Below are 25,136 nucleotides of genomic sequence, written 5' to 3'. Positions count from 1 at the left end.
TGGCAGGAGCAGAGGATGCCTGCAGGGGCACGTGTGCTGGGCTCCTCGTAAGGAGAGCTGCCCTGCCAAGGAGCCAGACGTTATTCTGGGGTCAGTCCAGTGCCATCGGGGGTTTTTGACGTGAGGCGTGCCTGTGAAAGTGAGGTTCTCAGACCACTAGTCTGCGTGAGTGACACAGATCTGGGTGATGAGACGTGGGCCGGGGCAGCCAGAAGGGAGAGGGAAGAAGGTGGAAGAGGCCTGGGGCTGGGCCTGGGCGTGGCCCCGTCAGAGGGGAGCCATCAAGGCACCTGTGTGCCACGTGGGGGGTGCTCTACGGGAGAACAGGGTTATATTGATGGGAATAGAGGGGCTTAGAGGGAGGAAGGCCTTTGCCTCGGCAGGAGGCCCCAGGAGGAATCATGGAGCAGCCAAAGAAGGCAGGTCTGAAAGCGAGGAGACGCAGGGAAAGGATGGAGTTGTGGACTTGGGGGTTGTTCCTGTGACAGAAGCTTCAAGGGGCAGAGGGAGATCCCACGGTTGTTTAGTGGGACGAGGAAGGAAGGAGGAGAGACAAGCTAGTGGAAGATCATAAGCTCCCTGGGGCAGGGACTGTCTGTCACTGCAGCCATAGCCCTGGGCCTAGCAGTGTCCCTGGCACATAGTAGGTGCTTAGTAAATACTTGTTTAGCGAGTGAAGGAAAAAAGCTGGGATAGAGCCTCAGCAGCCAAGTTTGAAGAGTATTTTAGGAAGGGGCAGTGGTCAACCTTGGAGCAGCACATGTAGACCTTTTATATCGTATCAGTTTCCTGGGGCAGCTGCACAGTTGGCCACAAACTGCGTGCTTTAAAACAACAGAAATGTATTCCCTCACAGTTGTGGAGACCAGAAGTCTGAAATTAAGGTGTCGGCAAGCCACACTCCTTCTAAAGGCTCCAGGGGAGAATACTTCCTTGCCTCTTCCAGCTCTTGGTGGCCCCTGGCACTCCTTGGCTTGTGGCAGCATCACTTCAAATTTCACCTCCATCTACACATGGCCTTCTCTGTGTCTCTCCTTGTGTTCTTTTCCCTTTCTGACTCTTCCAGGGACACCTGTCATTGGATTTAGGGCTCACCATCATCCAGGATGATTTCATCTTGAGACCCTTACCTTAATTACATCTGCCAAGACCCTTATTCCAAATAAGGTCACAGTCTGAGGTTCCAAGTGGATGTGAGTTTTGGTAGGGCCACCATTCAACCCACTGTGACCATAGACTGACATTTTTGAGAGTGAAAGAAAAGAAAAAAATATATAAAGGTTAACGATCTGTTTCAGTCTTTGTCTTTGTTTGGAAGTACCAGAGAAAGAAAGGAGAAAAAAGGTTGGAGATGTTAGAAGGGCAGGAGATGACTGAGAAACAGTTATTCCATGGAGCAAATTTGGAGATAATTGGCAAGGCTGCCTTATGTTCAGTGTTAGCAAGAGCAAAGCAACACTGATTGAGAAAGGAAAACAAAACATTGACCGAATTGTTTTTCAAAATTGTGGTGACCTGGGGTGTTCCATCACGTTGTATGCAAACCCTTCCACCCTCATTTCACTTTCAATATTGGATTAGTTTCCCCCGGGGTTGCTGTAACAAAGTGCCACCAACTGGGGGACTTAAACAACAGAATTTATTCTCTTACAGTCCTGGAGGCCAGAAGTTGAAAGTCACAGTGTCAGCACCTGAAACCTGTAGAGGCAAATCCTTCCTGCCTCTTCCAGCTGATGGTGTTGCCGGCACTCCTGGGTGTTCCTTGGCTTGTAGAACATCACTCCAATCTCTGCCTCTGTCATCACATGGCCTTCTCTCTGTGTCTGTGTCTATGTCCTAATATCCTCTTCTTATAAGGACACTAGTCCTATTGGATTAAGGGCCCACCCTAATGACCTCCTCTTAACATAACCAATTACATCTGCAATGACTCTATTTCCAAATAACTTCACATTCACAGGTACTGATGGTTAAAATTTCAACATATCTTTTTGAGGGAAAAACAATCCATAACAAACATATTCTACAGAGCTGGGGAAGTTCTTCAAAAGCCTTAGAAATAGCACCCCCAAGAATCCAAGAAACTTCACTGGAAGCACGTAGAATCTGGTGTCTGAGTGTAATGATACCCAGAGAATTCCCACGTGGTGTGAGATTCCAGCAACAAATAGAGTGGCCGAAACAGCATATTTTTTCCATGGTTGACTATAGCCTCCATGAGAGGAGCTGCATTCAGGACGTCTTGGAAGAACAGCGTCGGCACACCTCTCCCCACTCCTCTGCCCCCTGCCCCCCTTCCCATCACCCAGGACCCTGCTTGACCACCCCCCCTCAATCACAGCTGTCAGGCTGGCCTTGAGCCCAGCTCTCAGTATCCAGGGGTTGAGGGCAAGAGACAGACCTTTTTTTCAACTTCAAGCAGCTTCCAGATTCTTGGCTTCTGGTGGATCATAAGTGAATGAACTGAAAAGTTTCCCACATAGGCAGCTGGCCCCAAACTACCAAATGCCAGAAATTTCAGAAACACAGCATTGTCCAGACCAGCTGCTCAGAGGTGGGGAAAAATTGCAAAACAGGTTGGGAGAGGAGATGGTGCCATTCTGTCCTAACCCCTAGGAGGACCTCCCATCCTTGGATGCCAGGAATCCTTCCAGGACTGCATGGGAAAACTGGGGTCACCCCACCTGCCCACAGTTTGTCCTGACCCCCGGGCCACTGTTTGCAGTGAATCAGGCGCCCCCTGGTGGACATTTTGAATACTCCCCTTAGAAAGGCGCGTGCTGGCAGTTAGAGGAATGGTTGGTTCCAGCAGGTCGCTTCCCTGGCGGTCCAGTGGTTAGGTCTCCGCGCTTGCACAGCAGGGAGCACGGGTTCGATCCCTGGTTGGGGAAAAAAGATCCCACATGCCGCCTGGCACAGTCAAAAAAAAAAAAAAAAAAAAAGACTCAGAGTAAGAGAAGACATTAAGATTGTCCAAGACACGTATCTGGTTTCAAAGATAAGAAAATGGAGGCCGAGAAGAAAGGTGACATTTCCACTGTCTTAGAGCTATTAAAGGCAGAGCAGACTTCTCCATTCTTTAACCATTGAAAAAAGCTTGTGCTGTTCCAGTCTCAAAAAGAAAAAAAAGAAAAAATGAAAAAGAAAAAGGCAGAGCAGCTTAGAACCCTTGGTTATCTAACAGGACACCAAGGATAATTTAACACCATGCAGAACTGGGTTATTTTTGCCTCTTCATGTCTTTAAGTGGAAAAATGTTCAGTTGGGGGTGGGGTAAAGCTCCTCCCCAGATCCTGTGTGTGAATGACAATAGGTTAGTTATTAGGTGGTGTCATGGAAAATAGGAAAAACCATAATGTTTTAATCACCTTTTTAAGAGGCTTCTGCTTTAGTGTGCTAGTTATCTTTTAGAAACGGTTTTTTTTCTGTTGTTTGTTTATTTAGTCATTTTTTATAGTTTTTTTTTAATTGAATGAAAGACTCTTTAAATTCCATAGCGCTTTACAATTTTCAAAAGTTTCACACACATAATAACCCTTTTTTCCCCTTACCCTTATATTGCCCCTCCTCCCTTCCCTCTCCCCACTGGTAACTACTAATTTGTTCTCTGTACCAGTGAGTCTGCTTCCTTTTTTTGAAAAACTGTTTTTCTTCAATCAGTGACAATGTAGAGTTTCTAACTAGGAATTTTTTAAAAAGGAATATTCTGGGGAGGGGTGAAGTGAGGGTACTCTCTTACAGAAAATGTTTCTTATAGAAAGTACTGCAGCCTGTCCCATCATTTCCCAGGATTGGGTGGGGAAATGCCATTTTCAAAAGACTTGTTGATGTTTGCCCTCCAGTCACAGAATCAGAGTTTCTGCATTAAGCTAACAGGGATTCCTTTTCCCCACATTTCTAGGATTTGCAAATGTCTTAGAGACTTTAATCAGTGGGGTCTGCCCACGGTGCTGTGGAATTGTCTCCAGACCTGAAAATGCAGGTGATTCCTGCAGAAGTACAGAGCTAAACTTGTTTACGGAGCTAGCAATATCTAGCATTATTTTTTTCCTTTTTAAAAGATTTTTATTTTATATTGGAGCATAGTTGAATAACAATGATGTGTAAGTTTTAGGTGTACAGCAAAGTGATTCAGTTATACATATACACGTATCTGTTCTTTTTCAAATTCTTTTCCCATTTAGGTTATTACAGAATAATGAGCAGAGTTCCCTGTGCTATACAGTAGGTCCTTGTTGGTTATCTATTTTAAATATAGCAGTGTGCACATGTCAATCCCAAACTCCCAATCTATCCCTCCCCACTACCCTTTCCCCCTGGTAACCATAAGTCCATTCTCTAAGTCTGAGTCTGTTTCTGCTTTGTAAATAAGTTCATTTGTATCATTTTTTTTAGATTCTGCATATAAGCGATATTACATGATATTTGTTTTTCTCTTTTTGACTTACTTCACTCTGTATGACAGTCTCTAGGTCTACCCACGTCTCTGCGAATTGCACTATTTCATTCCTTTTCATGGCTGAGTAATATTCCATTGTATATATAAATGCCACATCTTCTTTATCCATTCTTCTGTTGATGGACATTCAGGTTGTTTCCATGTCCTGGCTATTGCAAATAGTGCTGCAATGAACATTGGGGTGCATGTATCTTTTTGAATTATGGTTTTCTCCCAGTATATGCCCAGGAGTGGGATTGCTGGATCATATGTTAGCTCTATTTTTAGTTTTTTAAGGAACCTCCATACTGTTCTCCATAGTGGCTATACGAATTTACATTCCCACCAACAGTCGAGGAGGGTTCCCTTTTCTCCACACTCTCTCCAGCATTTTTTGTTTGTAGATTTTTTGATGATGGCCATTCTGACTGGTGTGAGGTGATATCTCATTGTAGTTTTGACTTGCATTTCTCTAATGATTAGAAATGTGGAGCATCTTTTCATGTGCCTCTTGGCCATTTGTATGTCTTCTTTGGAAAAATGTCTATTTAGGTCTCCTGCCCATTTTTTGATTGGATTATTTGTTTTTTGGATATTGAGCCGCATGAGCTGTTTGTATTTTTTGGAAATTAAGCCCTTGTCGATTGCATCATTTGCAAATATTTTCTCCCAATCTATGGGTTGTCTTTTCATTTCGTCTATGGTTTCCTTTGCTGCGCAAAAGCTTTTGAGTTTAATTAGGGGCATTATTTATTTATACTCTATCTCCTTCCAAAAACCTTGGAAGCTGCTATACACAAAGCCAAATAATATATATGGCAATGTTAATGTAACAACAACAACAACAAACCCAAGACCTTGCAAAAGAAAAGGAAGCAGATACCGTAGGCAGAGCCCAGGTACTTCTGAGACTTATCCTTGAATTTGGCTCTGAACTTCCTAGCAGCCACTAGGTTGCATAATATTCATTTTGGAAAAAGTGGAGTCAGCAATCTTTTAAGAGGTTTTTCCCCTATGGCATTATATTCTAAAAAATTTTAAATCTTTCCTTGGACCTTCTATTGGGTTTACTGGGTAACAAAATGAGCCCTACCCTTGACAATGATTTCAACCCCAATGCAGAAGCAGTTCTCATCCAGCTGCTTATTGTAATGACCTCAATGAAATCTAAGGGCATAACCATAAACGCGAACATACTGAAGCAAATCGTCAAGGGCCAAAGTCATGGAGTCCAGATAGGCGCTTTCCTCGTATGCAAGTGTCATGAAGGGATGGGACGTAAGTCCATTTAGGACTGGAGGCCATCGCTGGGCGAGGCCTAGCAGATGGCAGAAGTCCTGAGTTGCACAAAGCGTTCCTGGGGAGCACAGCTTCAGTACCTCCCCACACACAAGTGTGTTGATGCTTCAAAAGCTTCCTCACGGCTGGTCCAAGTGGATGCTGGTAGGGTGATCGCCTCCCCACATTGTCCTTGGGGCAACCTTCACTTAGGGACATAGGAACACAGCAACTAGCCTGTTCTTATGCGCTGGAGGTGCTGAGTCTTCATTGCCTATAAGCACCAGTGAGAGTTGTAGTTGTGATGAAACTCACCCTTCTGCATATGCCTGTGTCAGAAAGCCAGGCTCACCTCTGAGGATGATGCAACCCACAGGCGAAAGTGCTGCCTTCACCGACCTGCAGAAAGATCTCAGGTGGCAAGTATTTTCTTACTGCCCTTCAGAAAGATCAGCACCGAGCCTGGGTTGGTGGTTTATGCACCCCTCGTGTTACTGAGTCTAAGCTTCTGCTCGCCGCATGACATGCCAATAATCGAGAGACGACTTGCTGGGGTAAGGTATAATGACTCTATTCGGAAAGCCAGCAGACCGAGAAGATGGTGGACTCATGCCCCAAAGAACCATCTTGCCTGAGTTAGAGTTCAGGCTCCTTTTATACTAAAAGGGGGGGAGTAAAGTCAAACACTTCCTGGTTCCCATCAGCCTCCGGAAGGGATGTGTTAATTTCCTCCTCCCTGCAGTCCTTCACAGGTGGGCCTGGTCAGGGTGTTTCCTGTGAGCTAAACAAAGTTATTTTAGCTTAATGCTCATTACCTGGGAGGCAGGGGTCCCAGAGATGGGCCACTATGTATAATTTAAGCTTATAGGCAACGTCCCTTTAATCTTGTAATTCTATTACAAGATTAACTTGTAATAGAATACAAAAGGTTTTTCCCTATTACACTTACTGTTATGGAAACAGAATGGATGTGCTGAGCAGGGGCGGTGAGGAGGGCACCCTGGGCATCACCTTGGCGAGTTCAGGGTCCTCCTGACAAAGCAGATGCTGAGACCCTGTTAATCATCCATAAGGCATTTCAGCAATTTGTGATTTCCAGCATGTCAGTTAAGTAGCTAATTGATTCTGGCTGCTTCCCCTCCAGCAGGGAGGAAGAGCAAGTGGCTTACGCCTGTTGCTGCAATACACCCTGCGGTCCTGTCCCATGGAGTCCAGTTTCAGGAGGACGGTGCACCCAGGGACCCGAGGTGACGCCTGCAGGAGTGGGGTCAGTGGGGGAGTTGTGGCCTGAGGTATGTGGGCTCCAGGGCCCTGCCTGGCACAACTGCATTTTGTCGCCCTGTGTTCTCCAGGATGAGACTGCTGGCACAGAAGCCTGAGGGGCTGCGTGCCCTCATTAAATGTCGTTTTCTCCTTCAGAAAAACAGTGGCTCACTGTCCGCAGCGAGGCCAGAAGGTGGATGGACCCCAGCAGTTAGCGGAGGCCTCCAGCTCACTCAGGTGTGGACATGGGGACGCCAGGCCTCTGGGCTCACAGAATGAAACCCACAGGTTCCCCAGGCAGGCCCAGACAGAGATGGAGGCCTGACCGAACTCTCTTCTCCAAACGATTTTTACTCTTTCTCACAACTGTCATAGAAGAAGGTTGTCTGGGATGTGAAGGGAGCACTGAGGAGAAAAGAAACCCCTGTACTATTTGAAGAAGACTGTGATCTGATAGAACAAAAATTTGGCTGGACTTTTCTTTTGACACCACACCTAAAAGATTTAGATTATTTAAAATATATTTTCAATACTATCGGAAAACAACCTGAAATCTTAGATTTAGTGCAGACCACTAATAAAAATGACAAATGACTTCATCCTGGAATGGTAATAGAAATATTCTGAAAATCTATGAATGTCATCTAAGTGGTATATATGTGTATGTGTGTGTATATATATATATATATATATATACACATACATACATACATACATATGCTGGTGGTGTATTAGTCAGTGTTGCTGCAGGAACAAACATCCCTACATAGTCAATGTTTGGTCCTGGGTAGAAAGGCCACATCGTGGCAGTGTGGGGTCACAGTCACGGTGACACAGTGAGATGAAGACGACGAGGTCCTCCAGTCCCACGTGGCTCTGATGCCACCTGTCCCCCCTTATCCCCACTTCCTGGGGTACAGCAGCCCAGGTTGTCTCTGCCCTGTCTGGTGTCCTGGACGCATGGGGCTCCTTTAGGCCAATGTCCATCTCCAGCAGCTGAAAGCCCTTAGAGATATTTGCACCAGGAGCAGCCAGGGAACTGCAGGTGTTTGACACGGAGAAGAGAAGATTGGGAGGAAGATGATCGTCTTGACATATTTGAAGGGATGGTCATGGAACAGAGGAATGAGACTCACTTTCTCCTTCCCCAAGGGATGGAAATTGTAGGGAAGTGTGTCTTGGTTGCACATAAAGAACAGTTCTATACCTCCCAATCTATCCCAAGGAAGGAGTCTGTCCTGGGTCCTGTGCTGTGACCTGGAGGGACGTATCAGAGAGGACCCAGGCCCTGGGTGAGCTGGTTGGTGGCTTTCAGGCCTCTTCAAACCCAGGAGTTTGTGATCTGTGGAGCTGCCTGCCTGAGAGCCTTGGAAAAAGGAGCTGACCCTCCCGGCCTGGGTTACCATCTATTCGAGTATGTCAGAGAATTCTTTTAAACGGTGACTGCAGTGTATTTCACAGTTTTATTTTTGAGCTATTTGAATAGGATTTTACTTTGTGAAGCCTTTGACAAAACCGTATAAAGCTGATTTTAATTTCACATATGTTGCTGATCAAAAGATTCATCACGGAAAAAAAATACCCTAATGATTTGAGATGATCTAATTCCTGTGCCTTTTTCAGAATAGTTCCACGGTCCCAACTGGAGGCCCTTTATGACCACTTGGGATGTCTTGAGAATGACATGTTTTGCCATTATCACACCAAAGCACACGTTTTCATTTTGTTAAAACATATTTTTATGGTTGAGAAATGATATGTAACATTTGTTGTTTTTATCAAAGAAAAAAAAAGAAGACGTGTAGTAGATAGGCAAACACATTTTCCAGAGACCTATGATTCATCCACCAAAGACTTTATGAAGATCAGTTTCATTGCATTTATTACATTTTCGGCTACAACTGAAAAAAGAAAGGAAAGTGGAAAAAATAATCAAAATTAATGATGGCCTCACAAAGTTACGTGAACTTTCTAAAAGTGAAAGCTGTGTCTGTTTCTAAGCTGTGAAGAATTTATAGGAAGGTTGTGTTTTTAAAACATTCCTTATAGCAATGCAAAACTTTAAGTTTCAAGTTCCTGATGGTGAATTAGAGTCCATTTGATTAGCTGGCGTGGTGCTGCTGTGTTTTGCAATGTGTTCCCAGTAGGGCCACCTCTCCAAACTGCTCCTCAGCTGGTTCTGTGGGTTCTGGGGTCAAAAAAGTCAGAAAAAGCTAGAATCCACTTCCCTAACTGGCAGAGTCATAAATCTCAATGGCATATTAAAGGCTCTGAGATGTCTTACAATAAAGACCCTCGTTAATATCTCTTGGAACATATTTTGGGAAACTCTGAGGGTAGGATTAAGAGCATTGGGTGATTGCCAGAGATTCGGTGCTAGCCCTGGTTCTGCTGCTACCTGGTGTGTGGACTTGGGCAAGCCACTTTCCCTCCCTGTGCTTCAGTTTCCTCAGGTGTGTAACAGAGTTAGGGAAGTGCTATCTGCCGTACTTAGAGTTGGCGTTCACAGTGAATCACTCTCCCCTCCCCTGTTAAAGGATTAGACATCCCTGCCCCATTGACTTTGGGCTTATCCATGGGGTATCTTTTGGCCAATGGAACATGAATCCATGGACTTAAGCCACGTGTGAGCACACCCTCTTTCTAGGAGGCACTGTGGGAGTGTCTGCCCACTCTCCTGCTCTCTTCCTCTGCCTTGAGAGCCAGAAGAGGCTGTTTCTTGAGCCTGTATCCTGGGATGAGAAGATGGGCAGAGCAGGGCCACAGCAGTGGACCCGGTAATGTAGTGAGAAAGACGTCTTTGCTGTTGTAGCCAAAGAGAATTCAGGGATGTTTGTTACTGCAGTAATGCTGACTGATACACCAGCTCAGGTCCCCTCCAGCCCTGACACTTCAACGTTCTTAAATGCATCTGACCCCAGCCCTGAGTTGTCCTCTCCAGTCTCCCCATCCTTGTCAGCCTCGGACACATGGAGATGCCCATGTTACTCCTCCCCGCAAAATCTCGATGTGGCCCTTTGTCACTCCCAAGAGACAGAGGGTCAACGGTCTGTGGCTGGGGACGCAGCAAGGACCCGAGCCTGCTCACTCTAGGATGTTGCTGGGTTTGGGCATTTCTGAAGACTGTGGGTGCTTGAGTCAGGAGTCTAGTGGTCTGGAGGCCTGAGCATGCCCTTGGAAAGAACCCATCCACAGGTAAGAGCCAGCAGATCTTCCAGTCTGGCTGAGCATACTAATACTGTCCCTGCATGCAGGTTCTGGAATCTTCCAGGCCTGCCTAGCTCTGGGGTCTGTGGACAGAGACAGCGGGAGCCGAGGCAGTGCCGAGCTTGGCCTGTAGGTGGCAGAACTGGGGGGGGACTTTGCCCTTCCCCCATCAGCTTGGAGACCTGCAGCATCAGAGGTGGGAGTGGGGCTCTCAGCATGGAGAACTGGGTTGCTGACATCTCACAAGATGGGTGCAGGGAAAGCGAGCAGAAGAAACCAGAGGAAGCTGTAGGGTGGCCTAGAGGCCCATGTCCTGCTCCTTAGAATTTAGGGGGGCACTTCAAAGAGGTTTGGGGGTCCCACATGGCGGGCCTGGACAAGCCAAGAATGCAGGTTGTATTGTTACTGTGATTAGGATGTTTTACCCGCGAAGGGCGTGGCCCAGAATAACATGCGTAATGACATCCTTCTTTTAAAACCTGCCGTGTAAATCCATCCTGAGGAAATATTTCAAGACATAGGAAGATATATGAACATTTCCCAAACTCGGGGTTGTTTGCATATCACGACATTGGAAACAACCTGCAAACTTGCCGAAGGAAGTGTTGAATCAGGGTCCATGTGTTGATGGAGCACGCTACAGCCCTAAAAAAGGATGAGCTACCTGGGAAGGTGTCGCCATGGAAAGACACCTGAGGGCCAAAGCCAAGTGAAAAGGCAGGTACACAACAGTGTACGTTGTGTGGATTCTCGGTTCCAACTGTGCACAACTACCTACAGTGATTCTTGCAGAGCAGGGAGAGGATTCATTGAGGCTCTTTGGTCATTTTATAATGAACATGCACTTCCTTAAAAATAAAACAATAAGGATACTTCCATTCTGAAAAAAAAAAAGCCTTTTTCCTAAAGAATTGGCCACGGTTACCTAGGAGTGACATCTTGGCTTCCTGGCCTCTTGTTACTATGAGGTTATCCTGCCTCATTTTTCCAGTCGATATTGGGGTGAACACCCTACAGGGGGAGTTACTTTTGGATCCATGGTAACTTACTCATAAATCTTTTCAGTAGAAAATTTCCCACCTCGGTGCAAACATAATGGATCCCCAGGGCATGTTACTGAAACTTTGGGGCCAGCATCGCAGTCACATAAATACGGGTTTGAATCCTGGGATCACGACTTCCAGGCTGTGAGCAGTACCTGGGCTGTGGGCCTCAGTTTCCCTGGATGACAAAGAGACCATCACAGTTCCCCCAATGTGGCTGTGAAAACTTCACGAGTGATCGTCCTAGGAGCTTGGCATGTGCTCACGCAGTGGACAAATGTAATGATCGAAGTGCTTCTGCATCTTAATTCTTCTTCTGTGCTTCTCACCCTGTTCTTTTTTCTTTTCTTGTTTTAAAAATTTATTTAATTAATTAATTAATTAATTTTTTTGGCTACGTTGGGTCTTCATCGCTGTGCTCAGGCTTTTTCTATTTGCGGCGAGCAGGGGCTACCCTTGGTTGCGGTGCACGGGCTTCTCATTGCTGTGGCTTCTCTTGTTGCGGAGCACGGGCTCTAGGCGTGCGGGCTTCCATAGTTGTGGCACGTAGGCTCAGTAGTTGTGGCTTGCGGGCTCTAGAGTGCAGGCTCAGTAGTTGTGGCTCACAGGCCTAGTTGTTCCGCGGCATGTGGGATCTTCCCAGACCAGGGATTGAACCTGTGTCCCCTGCATTGGCAGGTGGATTCTTTACCACTGCGCCACCGGGGAAGCCCTCATCCTGTTCTTTTTTCCTTTTTAATACATTTTGCTCCTCTGTCTCATTTTTGTTCAACTGCTCAGAGTCAGGCCAACTTTCTCCCATAAGTTCTTTGTATCCAGATGGATGACAACCCTTCCCTTTCCTCCTCATGGTAACCAAGAGACCAAATGTCCTGGTATTTGTTGTTCTATGTCCAGGTTAGCAGCCATCAGCCACATGAGATGTGAAATCTTAGCATGTGAAATGTGGCTAGTGTGAACTGAGAGATGCTCTAAATATAAAATACACAGCGATTTAAAGACTTAAAAAGAAAAAAGTAATGTCAAATATCTCAATAATTTTTGTATAATATTAATATGATTACAAGTTGAAGTGATAATGCTTCAGATATATCAGGTTTAAATAGAACAGATTTCTAAATTTTTTCCACCTGTTTCCTTTTGTCTTTTTAATGTAGCTACTGGAAAATTTTAAATTACATCTGTGGTGTGACTGACACTTCTATCGGGCGGGGCTATTCTAAATCTACCACATTAAATTTTTTCTCTCAATTCACCTCTCATTTTTTCCCTGCTTGTTCCACAGACCTCCGTGCACCTGTGTGTCAATCGTGGGGACAGTGGGCCTGCACGTGAGCAGTGGCACAGAGGACACCCAGCGTGGTGGTTCTCCAACGAGCAGGAGAGCCCTCTGGAAACTCAAGCTCCGACAGCCACTCCTGCCACAGAAACTTCCCAGGTATGCACATAAATATTGGCTAAATAGACAGGTTCTTCGTAGTAAACTTGACTCCCCAGCCCAAAGATGCATGAAAAAGGAGGGTCTCAAGAAGGAAGGAAAGCAGGAAAATTGTTGTTAATTTATAGAAAAAAACGAATCATAAGCCTCCTTAAAAACGTAAATGTCCTAAAGCGTTTAAAATACCATTTGATCCGCTGCGGTGACTTTTCCGGCAGAGGGGGGCCGGGGAGGGGGGAGGTTATCTAATCTTACATTTGAGTTATCTCTCTGTCTTTGACTCCCTAACAAAAACAAGCTCCTAAGAGCAGGACATGTGAGTTAAATGGCTCCTATTAACCGGCTGAGGGTGGGAGGAGGTGAGAAACATCTTACAGGGCTGAATCGTGTGAAGGACTTGGACTTGGGCAGCCTGGGTCTGAACCCTGCCTCTGTCCCTTATTAGCTGCACCTGTGTTTTAACTCAAATCCTGTATATTGACTATATTTTCTTATTTTCTGTATTCTTGATGCTCTGGCATTTGGGGTCTTGAACCTGGAGAGACTGCCCCTCGCAGGGCTAGCTAATTCTTACAGATAGCAAAGCTGCCCTGCAAGTGTGCCTTTGATATACAAACCAACCAATCCAGAGCCCACATCTCAGCAATCTCCCATGTTCGTCACATGTCACGTCAATTTTCTCCCTGCCCTAAATCACCCCAGGGCCAGGAACCAGACAACCAGGGACAGAGAAGCAGACAACCCTATGGCCCAGAGCCTGCAGTAATTATTCAAACTTACCAGTCCTAAACTGTTTCCTCTGCCCTGCCTTTCCTTCTCACGAAAACGCCAGTAAACGCTGTGGACCAAGGTCTCCTTCCCCTGCCCTCTGCCCCTGACCGACCCTTCTGCTTCCCCGGGTGGCCCTGCAAAATATTCCGTGCCTCCTGTTTCTCGGGAGCTGTGCGTATAAACTCCTTCCTCTGTGATAATCATTCCTGCGTTTTCGTGTCTTACCACACCTGATTAAAACAAACACATCTTCGGAACATCCCGGCTTCTCTGGGTCTCGACTTCCTCATCTGTAAACCGTGGGTGACGGAGTCCCCTCCACAAGGAGATCCTGTGTGTGAAAGTCTCTCAGCACCTCCCCTGCCCCACAGAGCTCAAAACATGGGGAGGGACTTTTAAAAAGAAGGTGCCCCCTGTGATTTCATTCCCTCTTTCTGTTTGGTTCCTTGTTTCACTGTTATGTCTTTTTTTTTTTTTTTTTTTTTAATTTTTTGGCCACACCGTGCAACGTGTGGGACCTTAGTTCCCCGACCAGGGATTGAACCTGTGCCCCCTGCAGTGGAAGCGCGGAGTCTTAACCACTCGACCGCCAGGGAAGTCCCTGTTATTAAACAAACAAAAATAATAATAAAAGCCCCTCAACCTCAGATGCTACAGGCGCCAGAGTCCAGGCTCCAGCGGCATCGGGGTGGCCCGAGTGTGGACACACCCACCTCCTCCTCAGCCCCAGCTCCACCCCCTCCCAGTGGAAACCAACTTCTAAGGCCCTCTTCCACCCTTAGCACCAATGGGCCTGACACCCACCCAGGGAATGAGCTTCCTCTCCCCCGAGTCGCCCCTTCCTTAAACCTGGTCGACCTGGTGTTGCCAGTTCAGGAATAAGTCAGCCAGAGGGCCGGTGGGCAGTGTATCTTCTCAACCATGAGGCAGCTAAAGGGGACCCTGTAATCCAAATGTTGTCCCCGCCCACACCTAAACACAGGCAGGATGGAGGGGCCATGCGGGTGCCTGTTTCCACCCCGATGCCATAGCATTTCTCCTCTCCTTCTTTCTCCGGAATCTGTCCATCCATTCAGGAAATGGCAGCAACGGCCAGTAGAGGGGAAATGACCTCATGGCCACAGACTGCCATGGAGACCCGCCAAAGCCTGGCCAGAGAATATGCAAACTCAGCTCTGTCCTATGGATACAGGCAAGAGTTTATTTATAAAATTGATATAAAAGAATGACACTTGAATATTTAGTAAATCACAGGAACATCGTTTTTAAGTGGCTTGTGGAAGGAAAAAATTGAAAGCAATGTGCCTCAATGTTGAATGAAGTGAAATAAGGAAACCGGGCGCCTCAGATTGGGACTTGACCCCAAGTGCCAGAACTCGAACCCAGCCAAAACCCAGATTGGGAACTTGAACCCACATGGCTGGGACTCGAACCTGGCCAAAACCCACAGTCTTCCAACTGAGATCACACACCTGGTTTCAGGACTTAAGGAAGCTCAGGTTCTTGATGTCTCATCGCAGAAAGAATTCAGTGAGAGACAAAGTGATGGGTAAGAAGTGGATTTATTTAGAGAGAAACACATTCCACAGACAGAGTGTGGGCCATCTCAGAAGGTGAGAAAGGCACCAGGGTATGGGGTTGTCAGTTTTTATAGGGGTGGGTAATTTCATAGGCTAGTGAGTGGGAGGAGGATTCCAGCTATTTCGTGAAGGGGCGGGGATTTCCAGGAATTGGGCCACCGCCCACTTTTTGATCCTTATGGATCCTTGGAACTGTCGTGGCGCCTGTGGGTGTGTCATTTAGCTTGCTGATGTGTTACAGTGAGCATATACTGAGGTTCAAGGTCTAGGGGAAGTCGACTTGTCCGCCATCTTGGACCCATTTGGTTTTAATCAGTTTATGTCATGTCCTTGGGCTATGTTATTCTTTCAGAGGTTGTGCCCTGCCCCCTTCCCTCCTGTTTCAATAACAAGTGGAAGGACCCTGGGAGGGGTCAGAGCAGAAGACCCTCCGTGCTACAGGCAAAGGCACTGACCTCAGAGGGGATCCAAATTTATTGATTGTCCAGCTTTGCCTGTGCAAAACATTTCTTCTGCATAATCTATACGATGACATCGGATTTCCTGGTGGTTCACGAGAAATGAAAACACTATATATTAGCTGTAATTTATAAGGTCCAAAGGAAATTTTTGGACAGATACTTAACTGTATTCAATTACTAGAAACGTCTGTTTGTTGTCAAATAAGGTAATCATCTTGAATAACTCTCTTTAAAATGAAAAAGAGGATTTCAAAACTTTTTTCCGTTTACATCAGAATGTCTTTAGCCAAATAAGAAGTTGAATCAGCTTTTCATGATTATATATTTCAGTTAGCTGCCTTAAACCCTTTCTGGAACAAGCCAGGGTACAATAAATAGTATATATTTTAAAGTTAAGTCTGGAATATATCACAGTGAGCCTGCAAGTTAGGACCTGGGCTGCCATAGGTGTTCAACCGAGAACGTAGAAATGGCTGCAGCTTTTGTCAGGCAAAGAGTGGTTCGCATTTTTTTTTTTTTTTTTTTAAAGAAAAAGCAGGGACTTCCCTGGTGGTCCAGTGGTTAAGACTCAGCGCTCCCAATGCAGGGGGCATGGGTTCGATCCTGGTTGGGGAACTAAGATCCCGCATGTGGCACAGTGCAGCCAAAAAAAAAAAAAAGCAGGCTTAAGACCTCACCCAATCCATTTGCTTTCAGTCTTTCAAGAGCTCTGCTTCTACCTCTCTGGTTTCCGTTTAGATCAGCTGACATCCAGAAAACCCCAAAGGGAATGCCAGAGGTATGTAGACATCAGAGCTTCTGAGGCCAGATTTGATAAACCCTTTCTCTTGTAAACAAAGCATTCTCCTCTTTTAGGACCACCTTCCCTCAGAGAAAGACTGTGACCCTCTCTGTAAGGTTCGCCCCAGGAGAGGAAGGAAGATCTCGACCCTGCCATAGCTTCAGGGGAAAAATTATGTTGGAGAGTCTGCAAGGCTAACCTAACTAATTCTGTGTCACTTGAATGATGGGGTTAAAATATAACAGGGAGGGGTATCCGTGGCAGATGGGAGAGCCACGGGGACTGGATTAGACACAAGACGAAAGGCAGAAGGAAATAATCTTTGTGTTTTTCAGCCAAGGACTAAAGCTCAAAAACCCATCTTTGATAAAGGATTATAAACCATGATCAATGGCAGAAAGAGGACAGTTTCATTCTGATCAATTGATGGCAACATAACTAAACGGTGGAAGTAAGGGCATGGAGTTTTGCACAGATAGACTCTGATGAATTTTCATCTACTTAACCCATGCTTTCCTGCCAAAGAGCTATAACCTATGCCGATCGAACAAAAACACATTTGAGAACATGCCGGGCACCTCTTAAACTGACAAAGGAGACAAGAAAGTTGAAACATTAAGTTTTAAAATAAATGTTGGTCAGTGGGACCATTAATAAAAAACTCACTGCATTTGGGGTGGATTTGTCCCACTCTCTTATTCTGAGTTGAAAAACACTAATAAAAAAATAATGTAGCTCTGAATGTAAGAACCATATTACCCCAGTCTTAAAGATTTCTCCTGTCAGGAAACCCCAGGGAGTTGTCAAAAATAAATAAAATCTAAGCTAAAGAGAAAGTTAAAGAGAAGGTGGGATATGGTAAGAACTTTACGTGTGGCAGTCAGGAATGCTGGGTTGACAGATGTAGCTAATTCTGAAAGAATAACTTCCTATTCAAATAACAAGTAAAACGTGTTTAAAGAGAGAAAGGTTATATTTTACTTCAGCAAGTACAGCTTTTGGTGAGTGTTACATAAATATTGATTAAAAGCTCTACGTCATTTCCTTCACTTTGACAGATAGAAAGACTTATCAGGTCATCAGAGTTTTTCCTCCTTGGCTGGTATACTACAGAGATTGGATTCACCAAGGCTCCTCTGCTATATTCAGGGGAAATAGGAGTTTAGATTTTATATTATTTTAATTCAAAAAGTGTGGGTGCGGGGTTGTGCTCGTTCGTTTGTCTTGCATTTTGCAGCAAAAGCAAATGGTCATTTGATGATGATCATTTGTGTGGTAGTGTTTACTATGTACAGAGTTTAATTCATTCTTCGGGGTCAGATCACACAGGATGAGTAATTTCCCTGGGGGTTGAGTCCTGAAGAACAGGTAATAGGAATGTTTCTGTAGCTTCCTACAGGGCAGTTTACCAGCCAGAAACAGTTAGTGTAAGACTCGTCAGAGAGTCCCAGGCTGGACATTGGGAGGGATGACCAACCCAGAAGACTAGCTGTGTTCACAACTCACCTGGTCAAACCCTTTTAACTCTCTGTCCTTTTATTTCCTGCTCTGTTAGGAAAGCACAGTCGTACCTGCCTTATCAGTCTTTTGATATTGACACTGATAACAGTAGTAATAGTAACTAATAATAGAAGTAATTATTCTAGTCACATTCCGGTGTCTACTGCTGTGTAACAAACCACCCCAACCCCAGGAGGCTTAAAATGATCACTGTTGTATTTTAGTGCCCAATTTTGTTAGTCATGAATTCAGGCAGGGCTTGGCTGGGCGATTCTTCTGTTGCACGCGGTGTTGAGGGAGGGAGGTGCTTAGTGGCGCTCGGCTGGCAGATGGGCTGGTCTGGAGGGACTGTGACGTCTGGCACCTTGGCAGGGAGAACTGGAAGGCTGGACTCAGCTGGACTGTGGACCAGAGTGCCCCACATGGCCTGTCTCAGGGTGGTCCATCTTATATGGTGGCTCAGGGTTCCAAGAGTGAGTGTTCCCGGTGAACAAGGAACGGGCATGGCCTTTCATGACTCAGCCTTGGAAGTCACACTTTTCCTGTCTCCTAGTGGTCAAGGCAGTCAGAGAGCCTGCCCAGATTCGAGCATGGGGGATGTGGACTTTCTCTCCTCTGCCCACCCTGCCCCTGCAAAGGGAGGAGTGAAAAAATTTTGCAGCCCTGTTTTAAAACTACCACAAGCAGTAATAGCTAACATTTATTGAGTACTTCTTATGTGCCAACCAATCTCTATGAACTTTATTTGTGTTAAGTAATTTAATCCTTACAACAATCCTGGGACTTCCCTGGTGGCAAGGTGGTTAAGAATCCTCCTGCCAATGCAGGGGACACGAGTTCGATCCCTGGTCCGGGAAGATCCCACATGCTGTGGAGCAACTAAGCCTGCGGGCCACAACTACTGAGCCCGTGAGCCACAACTACTGAGCCCGTGTGCCAAAGCTACTGAAGCTCACGTGCCTAGAGCCCGTGCTCCGCAACAAGAGAAGCCACCACAATGAGAAGCCCGCGCACCACAACGAAGAGTAGCCCCCGCTGGCCGCAACTAGAGAAAGCCCGCAGGCAGCAACGAAGACCCAACGCAGCCAAAAATAAATAAATAAAATAAATAAATTTATTAAAAAAAAAACCACAACAATCCTATCGGATAGATGTAGGCCTCCTCCTCCCCACCCGACCCCACCCCAGCTTGGGCTTGCAGGTCGTAGGGTTCAACCCACACTTATTCAATGAATGAATCAATGAATGAATGAGTAGTCCGTCAGACTTTGCTCAGATGGTAAGATACAGTTAATTGGAAAATTTCATTTTTTCAGGAGCACTCTGGCAGATGTTTGGTCCTTGCTTTCTTCCTGGCCAACAGAATACCAACTCTGTCCAAGTGATGGGCAAGCCCAGAGGAAGGGGGTGAATCATGACAGGGATCCCAGGCCTCTTTCCACTCATTGACCTAGCGGTGAAAGTGTGACCTAAGACACAAGGGCAGTGTGCTGGGGCTTCTGGAGGAGATGTCCTTCCCTGATGAAAGAGGTCCAGGTGGTGACCAACTTGTCCCAGTCTGCTTGGGAACTGCCAGGGAAAATCCCCTTTTGTCCTGCACAAAGGGGGATGGCTGGTCACCCTGGCAGTCGACCACCTTTTCTTCCCTGTTTGAAATGTTGCGTCTGCAGCTGCAGAGGCATCTTAGGACCACGAGGTGCTGCATTTAAGGATGAAAAATTAACTTACTGAGAACAACTAAGCAGAAAAAGAGTCCTCAATGACATGCCTGAGCCACGTGAGAACAACCCTGGCATTTTCTACTTCTCACTTCTTGTGACGTGACATAATCAATTGTCTTTATTGCTTGGGCCACTCTTAGGTGGGTTGGCCATTACTTGCAGCTAAAACAATCCTAAATGATACAATCAGGGAAGTGCAGGGGAAAGTATCAGCAAAAATAAGGCCAGTGAAGTCTCAGTGATGCAGAAGGCAGGAAGGATCTCTGAGTTCTCCAAGTCCTACAAACTCATCGGCCAACAGTGGGAGACCTTGGGATCCGGCTCTCAGGCTGGAAACCGCTCAGGCCTCTTGCTGTCATAGGTGCCGCCCTACATGCCCTCTGTTCAAATATTGTCAAACGGAGAAATCCTGTGTTGAAAAACTCCAGCACAATTAAACTTCGCGTTTTACTTGCTGCAACAGGCAGAGCCATTCTTTGAGAATTTCCACTAAACAAATAAGCCTTCACATTTCGTTTGGTAAGCCATGTGTGCCGTGCACATGAAAAGCTGAATCACGTGCATTATTTTGTCTTGTTGATGTGCACATTTTTCACGGCCCAATAGAGGTGTGTGTGGTTTGGCTCCGCTAAAAAAATTCCCCACCCTTCCCTGTAAGCTTCGAAACAAAAGTGCTCTCTTTACATCTCTCTCATCGACCTTTCGTCCAGAGCCCTCCTGTGAGCTGGATTGAATGAGTGCTCTGAATTTCAAAGAGAGGCTCCCAGGAATTCTCTGGACCTCCTGCACCCCCAATTCATTTGCAATTATGGTGTCGTGCACCTCTTGGCTCCTCTCCAAGTTAGAAGTCTCCTCCCGTTCTCCGTTCCTCATGCCTCGGATGATCTTGGCAGCTTCCCTAGACAAAGAGGAGCAGAAGATGTCAAGCCAGAGTTCAAATCAGACAGATGGATCAGCTCGAAGGTGCACGTCGTGACCCACGCCTACATGTGCTGCGGAACCCTCGCAGGGCGTCCACCCTCGGCACTGGATCAGTCTTAGTGGGCGGCTGTCCTGTCCACTGTAGGATGTTTAGCAGCACCCCGGCCTCCACCCACTAAAAGCCAGTAGCGCTCCTCCCCCCGGGTTGTGACAACCACAAATGTTCCCAGATACGGTCCCCTGAGGGGAGAGATCACCCCCGCTTGGTTGAGAACCTCAGATTTAGGGGAACATAGAAGTTATAACCCAGAAGTGACAAGGTTCATCGAAGCTCACTACCCCCTTCCTAGGGCTGGGGAATGCACATTTGGGAGGGGTTAAGGTAAGTGGTTGGTCAGGATGTCCAATCAGCTCAGTTTTGGGTGACTGTGGGGAAAAGGAGAGGTCATTTTGCAAGTCCTCCATCAGGTTCGATGAAAAACGTCCCCCATAAGTCCCAACCCATTTTGTTTGCATTTGATTTTTGGAATGTCCTTCTGAGGCAACCGTCCATGGGCTTGTTGGCACAGAGGGATCAGACACGGTCAGGCTGAGGCTCAAGTTCGCTGCTGAAGCCCCTGCTAGGCTGGCTTTGGGAGCCCCGCACACGTCAGAGGCTCCGCGGTGTCGCAGGTTAGAGGGGAGCGTGGAAGGCCTGGCTCTGCTCCCCAAAGGGAGCTAGTCAGTGGGGTAAACAGCACGGGAAGGCGTCTGTTGCCCAGTTATGAGCTCCCTGGGTGCTGGCACCAGGAAGGCCTGGGGCTCCCAGGCTGGCTGGGCCCAGGAGACAGAAAAGAGGGCAACACAAGGGCAGCCCAGTGGGCTGGAGGTGAGGCTATGGGGGTCTGGAGGGGGCCGGGCAAGCATCCCCAGAGGGGCCCGCACGGAGCTGGCGAGGGCGTGTGAGGACCCTAGGACAAGAGGGGGCAGGGCGGGGATGGGGACACACTGGCCAGGCAAAGGGGCTGAGGTGGTAGTTCAGTGTCCTTTCCAGAAATAGTGACTGAGCTGGGACGGGGCACCCGTCCATCTGGGGGGCTGGTGGGAGAAGAAATGGAGAGGTAGGCGGAGGGAGCGTGGAGGAGGCCGAGGTCCCGATGTGGCATCAGGCGGGGAACCGCCCAAGGGCTTCTGCACAGCATCAAGGTTTGCAAACACCAGTGACCAAGCGAGTGGGGTTTGGGCCAGACGGCAGGGGTCCCACAGGGGCCCAGGCCGCGCTCAGCTTACACCAGCCGGCTCCCTGACCCCAGGAGTCTCCTGCTCTAAACCGCCCGCCCTCGTAGCTCCTGCTTGTGTTCTTTTCACTTTAATGGCCGTAAACAAAACACTCCTCCACAAAGGCCCAGTGTGTGGAAAGTTAGGGCCGCCCGTCCTCAGCGTCACACCACATTTATCCCATGAGAGAAGTGGGCAGTCGGGCATTTATCAGGAGAATGTGATCGATGCAGAGACCAGGGATTGGGAATAATTAGGTAAAAAGCCCCTCTGTTTCTTAAGCACCACTTGGCTGTGGCCGTTTCTGCCGAAATCATCTGGAGATCGGCCTGGGCTCTGCAGGCCCCTGGGTGGGGGTTGTGGGAGGGGCCTGGGAGGGCTCCTCCCTCCTCTGGGGAGGCCAAGGTGGGACCCCAAGGGCAGGCATTCTGCAGGGCAGTGGGCTGGGAGGCAGCTCTGCATCTAGGGCTCGAGTCCTGGGGGTGTGTTTGGAAAGTGCCTCCTCCGTCCCTCCTCCAAGTCCCTGGACCCCACGGTGCTAGGGTGACGGCACACGTCTGTGGGACAGACACCCAGGATCACCGCTTCCCTAATGCCTGGCTCTGTGCTGTGAGCAGGTGGTCCCTGCATACCCCCAGGAGATGCTTCTTTCCAGGGAGGATGCTGGGTCCCTAGCGCCCATCCCTCCCAGCCTCCAGATGCAGCGAGAGCAGGGACGCTCAGTCGCCGCTCCCCGGGGTCAGCTGTCTCCGTCACAACCACACAGAGAGGGTTTCCTCCCGGCTGTGAACGCCATGCTTGCCCGGCTTTGGGGTCTTGGTGGGGTTTCTCTGTAACCCTCCTGTGAGCGGATAGGCCACCTCATTATTGTTTCTTTTCTTTTTCTTCTTCTAAGTTTTTTTTCACTTTCTATTTTATATTGGAGTGGAGTTGATTAACATTGCTGTGTTCGTTTCCGGTGTACGACAAAGTGATTCAATTATGCATATACATGTATCTACTCTTTTTCAAATTCTTTTCCCAATTAGGTTGCTACAGAATATTGAGCAGAGAGGATGGGCCACTTCAGTAAATCCTCCACATTCAAAGCAGTTTTTAGGGCCCACAGGCCAGACGATGGCCTAGAGGCTGGGTGCGAAGGTCACTGAAACGCAGCCTCAGGCCTCCCAGCGCAGGAACGAGGTGGGAAGCAGACGTGCACTCGAACAGGATGCCGTGCGGGTTGGCGAGGGCGTCGCGGGCAGCGGTGCACCTACCTGCAGAGTCAGAGCGGGCACCCCAAGAAGGCCAGCTGCGGGCTACATCAGGACGGCTACGGGAGCCTTCGTCACCAGGAAGGGGGGCATCGTCGGAGGAGAGGTCGGACGCACGTAGGTAGGAAAGGGCCCGGAACCTTGTGGGGTGGAAGGGGAGGGACAGAGGAAGGGAACCATTTCCACCTTGGGCCCCGCTGCTCACAACTCGGATTTCCAGAGAGAGACTCCCACGGGCCAGCTGCCACCCATCCTGTGCCCAGCTCTCGGTCTAGGGAGGACACTTTGATCAACAGCCAGGGCCACTGCAAAGGTGAGGGTGATTCCCCAAGAGAAACAATCCTGGGTGCTGTTGGCAGGGGTAGGGGTGGAGGGTGGAGTGTTGGTTATGGGGGAACAGAGGGGCAGGGCGTTTGTCCCCCAGGCCTGGGGAGTGAGGGGACGTAAAGAGTGTGCAGCCCGTTGGCCACACTAGCAGGAGAGCCCGGGTACCAAGGAGGCAGGAGATAGTGGTGGGGTGGAGGCAGGGGCATGGCCTGGTTCTTCCCCTGGGGACTTCCCTCCCAGGACGGTGCTGGTGTTGGCTTCTTTTACTGAGAACAAGCCGATTTACTAAGGAGCCTTAATGCACTGCCTGGTGACTCTTCACGATTCCACGAGGCCAGAGATCTTTCCTCATTTTATGATGGAACCCAGGCCTGGAGTCTCCAAGTTCCTTCCCTCAGTCCTCATGCCTCTGAGATCCCCTTGACACCTACACATCCCTGCTGAAACTATTGGCTGCTCTTCTAGATGGGCTATTTAACTCATTTAGCAATAAATCGGTAAACTCAAATGTTTCCGAAATTTTTACAATACCCTTTTTACGGGAACTGTGATGGGGCCCAGGCAGTGTCTTAAAACCAGAGCTAGGACACACCTTACGAGCCAGGGGGCGCTGCTCTTTCCCACCACACCCGGCAAGGCCTGTGGGAACAGTGGCCCCCTGGCCAGGGTAGAGGAGGTGGCCAAGGAACCCAACTGGACTGGGGATGCAATAAATAGCATCACTCTTATTCTATTTTAAAATTAACTTTTTTTGTGGGGGGAGGTGGGTCTGGGTACCAGAGCTACATGGTTCAAAAACCAAAAGAACACAGAAAGTAGGAAGTGAAAACTGGCCTCCCTCCTTCCCCCTCCCCCTCCCTCCTTTTCTTCTGTACCTTTCCAGAGTTCCTTTAGAAAGCATCATTTCCAGACTTTTCTCATTCTCCTTCTAGGCTGTACATCACCTACTCAGGAAACCCAGCATGTTTAGTACATGTCAAATACGCTCTTCAACTCAGAGAAAAATCTCTCTCTAAGCCACTTGAAGGAGTTTTAAAATCCTGTTCTGAAGAATCTTTGCTGAGGGAAAAGCATTAGGCTCAAACCTTTGTTCATCGGATAAATTAAATCAAGACCTAAAGTCTCCTTGGAAATGTAATCTATCATCTAGGAAGACACCCCCTGTTTCTTTGGCTTCAAAACACTGCTGTTTTGTCTAACAGTCAGAAAATAGATTCATAAAGCCCAAGGAATCCTTTGTGTTTGGAATTGCCTCTGTAATAACAAGATCTCCAGATGGCCCGTCTCTGTCCTTTTGTCACTGGTGTTAGCCACTGGAGCTGGTCCCATTGGGCTACTGAAGAAGGCACCAGAATGCCCACGAGTGCAGGAGATTATTCTTCTCTATGAAACAAAAGGAACCAAATCTCCTCTCTCTGCGTCTTGACAGGCTTGGCATTTGCTCAGCAAGAAGTAGTAATAAAACATTTTCAAAATGGGGCCAGTTCCTGAGAGTTCATAAAAGACACAGAAAGGAGCACACTCGCTAAGGGAGGTTCTGGATTTTTAACAAGCAGCAGTGAGCTCCAAGGCACTTGCAGGGAAAGAGGAACTGTCTTGCCAGCATTCAAGACTTGGAGGCCATTGTGACCGGCAGAGCAGTATGAGGCCCAGCTGCCTTCCTTCCTTGGGGTGTAGAAATTAAGAAGAGCCCAAGTGATTCGGCTGGGAAAATGGAAAGGGAGCCTGTGTGGTCCTTCAGCGATTCCAACAGAAAAGCTTCTGCCCTTTTAGATTCCTTAACCTCAAAGGCCAGCAGCTGGCAAACTATGACCTATAGGTCAGATCTGGCCTGCTACATGTTTGTATCAATAAAGTTTTATTGGAACACAGCCACACCCATTCACAGTTGTGACAG

At 47.6% G+C, this 25,136-nt stretch overlaps 1 long non-coding RNA gene across 2 annotated transcripts in view; it reads left to right on the top strand.

The window, feature by feature from the left end:
• Positions 1-24,298, top strand: part of LOC132365568 (uncharacterized) — a 42,892-nt gene extending 18,594 nt beyond the window's left edge. Inside the window, exons 1-4 of one of the 2 annotated variants that reach the window (XR_009503123.1) lie at positions 7,172-7,216; positions 12,515-12,667; positions 22,688-23,033; positions 24,172-24,298. This is a non-coding gene — a long non-coding RNA (uncharacterized LOC132365568). Of the gene's footprint in view, positions 1-7,171; positions 7,217-12,514; positions 12,668-22,687; positions 23,034-24,171 lie in introns of those variants that run through there. The other variant, XR_009503124.1, reaches the window with a different exon arrangement.
• The last annotated feature ends 838 nt before the right edge of the window (positions 24,299-25,136 follow it).

The sequence above is a fragment of the Balaenoptera ricei genome, chromosome 4 (genome assembly GCF_028023285.1).
Source record: "Balaenoptera ricei isolate mBalRic1 chromosome 4, mBalRic1.hap2, whole genome shotgun sequence".
Lineage (NCBI taxonomy): Eukaryota > Metazoa > Chordata > Mammalia > Artiodactyla > Balaenopteridae > Balaenoptera > Balaenoptera ricei.
This window is presented reverse-complemented; position numbering and strand designations above follow the sequence as displayed.